The sequence below is a fragment of the Petaurus breviceps genome, unplaced genomic scaffold (assembly GCF_028583685.1).
Source record: "Petaurus breviceps papuanus isolate PSGF00001 unplaced genomic scaffold, PetGlider_PUasm1.0 171, whole genome shotgun sequence".
Lineage (NCBI taxonomy): Eukaryota > Metazoa > Chordata > Mammalia > Diprotodontia > Petauridae > Petaurus > Petaurus breviceps.
In genome coordinates this window covers 21,126,697-21,130,309 of record NW_027185754.1, presented here as the reverse complement: position 1 = coordinate 21,130,309, position 3,613 = coordinate 21,126,697, and the positions used below count along the sequence as shown (strand labels likewise).

Sequence of the window (3,613 nt, the reverse complement as noted above, 5' to 3'; positions counted from 1 at the left end):
CAAACTAGATACAGGATAAATTAAAAACGATAAACAGATGCTGGGCACTAGAATTAAGGGGATCATGAAAGGCTTCTTACAGAATGTTCAGTCTTATTTGGGGATTGAAGAAAGAGAGGAAAGCCAGTAGGTGGAGATAAGGAGGGAAAGTATTCCAGCCATGAGGAGCTGCCATTGAAAAATTCCCAGAGATGGGAGATGGAGTATTTTGTCTGAGTAAGAACAGCAAGGAGGTCAGCGCCACTGGACTATAGAATTTGTTGTGAGGTTTGGGAGTGGGGGACAGCTGGTCAGAGAACATAATATGTAAGAAGGTGGATTAGAATTAAATAGGTAAAGAGAAGAAAAGTAGAAGGATCATTCCATAGTAGTCTCTCATTAGTGTTCTTTTCAACAAGACTTTTTTGACAAATTACCAACCAAGCACATAAAACACAAATGATAGGAAAGTATGATCATTCTACCTTAATGTTTCAAAAAATCCTGTCCTGATCCTTTTCTCTCCTCCCTGGAACTTTGCCATTGCCTGACAGCAGATTTATGCCTGCAAGGAAGACTCAGAAACTAGCAAAGTTAAATCCTTCATACTACACCATGACATGTGTCAACATTGGCTTATTATATAAGGAAAACATTTTCTAATGTTTTGAGTGTCAAACAATGAAATGGGTTTCTTTTGTTAGGGGTCACCACTCCTCAGTGAAAGCATTCTTTGGAAATATTATCATGGCAGATATTGATGTTTTGGTGGAAAGTTGGACCAAATAACATCTCACTTCCCTTTCAGCTCAAAGATTCTATGATGCTAAGGTTATATCCCTACATCAAGTATCTCTTGGCTCCTTTCAAAAGATCAGACGTCAGGAACATCTGACATGAACCAGAGCAACCACACCTGGGTGACAGAATTTCTGCTTCTGGGTCTTTCTGATGACCCTCAGACTCAGCTGCTGCTCATGATATTGTTCTTGGGGGCCTACGTAGGCACTGTGCTTGGGAGCTTACTCCTCATCTACCTAGTTCTAACCGACTCACAGCTCCATACACCCATGTACTTTTTCCTTTGCAACTTGTCTCTGACTGACCTTGGTATCTCTACCTCCACTATTCCCCAAGCCCTCGTCCACATGTTAACTAAGAAGAATGTCATTTCCTTTAAGGGATGTGCAGCTCAGATATTTTTTTCCATTTTTTCTGGAGCTACACAGTGTTTAGTGTTAGCTGTGATGTCCTATGACCGGTACTTAGCAGTCTGTGACCCCATGCACTACTCTCTCACCATGACAGGGAGGGTATGTGGCCAATTAGCATTGGGGTGCTGGGGCTGTGGCATTGTAACATCCTCAGTTGACACTATATTCACAGTGTGCCTCCCCTACCAAGGAGACAATAAGATCACTCATTTCTTTTGTGATGCCCCAATTCTCTTGACCCTGGCATCTGGAGACAGTCATAAAGCAGAAACAGCCATTTTCTTCATGGGTATAGTTATTCTTCTTGTACCTGTGTCCCTTGTCCTGGTCTCCTATGGTTTTATCATAGTGACTGTCATCAGGATGAAGACAACCTCGGGAAGACTCAAAATATTCTCTACCTGTGGCTCCCATCTCCTTGTGGTTGTCCTTTTTTATGGGACACTAATAATTTCCTACATGACACCCAAGTCCTCAAGAGAGCAAATCAAGCGTGTTGCTGTATTCTATGGTGTCGTAAACCCTATGCTTAATCCCATCATTTATAGCCTGAGGAATAAGGATGTCATGAGGGCATTCAGGAATGCAGTCAACAGGAAGGAATCTTGATTCTTATGATATAACTACATTTGACCATATCTCTTACCTCCAACCCTTATCATTTAGACCCCTGGCAGAAAATGACCCCTTCCTTATGGCTGGTATTAAAGGATGCGTGAAAAAAACATTGTCCTTTTATTTCATTCATGTACATCTATATATACATTTATTCATAGTGTTGGGGTCACACAGCTATTAAGCCAGATTTGAACTCAGGGACATGAGTCTTCCAGATCACAAAATCACTAGTACCTAGTACCACCTAGTTGTCCTCTGTAAATATATGTGTGTGTGCATATGTATGCATTTATCCTATATCCTTACAATGATTCAATTACTGAATGAGGTGATGCATCAATCTCTCTATAGATCTGGGTGGTATTTTCATAATATGGAAAACTCAAGGAAGATTATTATCAATGATGAATTTGCAAAAGGCCCTAAAAATTATACATTGGACTTTGGAGAACAGAATAACCTGTGTCATAAAGATGCATGGCAACAAAGAAAGGTAATCAGGCTGCTGGAAGTCTAACTGAGAGATGCATACAAAAGTTAACATGACCTTTTAGATGTAGTATATACCTATCATCGTGTCATTGTGGGAAACTACCATTACCAAAATCCTCTCTGCCAGTGAAGACTGGCAAACACTGTAAGATATATTGTCTTATGTAAAAGTTGCCCAGGGACATGGATAAGCTAAAAGACCCAAGTCATAAAGCCAAATTTCTTGACAATGAGTTTGGTTTATATTTACTAAGGGATCTACCTCTTGCACCTAATTTTAAACTAGCATTATCAGAAACAGGGCCAAAGTTATTTAAGGTTTTAGTGACATTGTGCTCTATCATCATTAGACTGCCTCTGGAGAACTAACTGTGCTTCGTACTTAATGCAGTATTTAAGAGGGGGGAGCTCTCAAGTGGAGTGTATCCAGATTATGCTGATGAGGCTGAGAGGACTTAGAAGCAAGCTGTATGAAGACTGGGTCAAAGAATAACAGAATCTGGATTTATACCAGGAATTCTAGGTCAGTTTAATATTAGGAAACATAAATAAAATAGATTTTTATAACAAAAGCATTATCATATGGCTATAGTAATAAATTCAGGAAAAGCTTTTGACAAGATATAACACACTTCTTGTTTTTTTCAGAAAACACCTTACAAAGTAGAGAATAAATGGAACTTTCTTTAGTATGGTAAATAGTTTCTATCTAATCTTAAGAACCAGCTTTACATAATGGTAAAGGCCTTTTCAATAGCATCAGTGGCCTTTCTCACCACTGTTATTTGATACATTATAGAAATGCTAGATATAGCTAAAATTATTGAAGGGGAAAGTAACAAATGTTGGAGGGGATGTGGAAAAATTGGGACACTAACTCATTGCTGGTAAAATTGTGAACTGATCCAATCATTTTAAAGAGCAATCTGGAATTTTGTTCAGAGAGTTATTAAACTGCCTAGACCTAAACCCTTTTACTCGATGATACAACTCTTAGGTCTATATCCAAAGATGAATAGGGAAAAAGGAAAAGAATCTAAATGTTCTAAAATATTTATAGCAACTCTTTGTGGGGGTAAAGAACCAGAAATTGTGGGGCTGCCCATCATGGCTGAACAAGTTGTGGCATATAAATGTGATGGAATAATACTGTGCTGTAAGAAATGATGAGTGGGGCAGCTAGGTAGTGCAGTGAATAGAGCACCAGCCCTGGAGTCAGGAGGACCTAAGTTCAAATCCGGCCTCAGACACTTAACACAAAAACTAGCCGTGTGACCTTGAGCAAGTCACTTAACCCCAATTGCCCTACC

The 3,613-nt window shown here is 39.3% G+C and overlaps 1 pseudogene; it reads left to right on the top strand.

Annotated features, from left to right (window-relative positions):
* Positions 1 to 799: 799 nt before the first annotated feature.
* On the top strand, positions 800 to 1,802 carry LOC138157298 (olfactory receptor 2D2-like; annotated as a pseudogene).
* Positions 1,803 to 3,613: the final 1,811 nt, after the last annotated feature.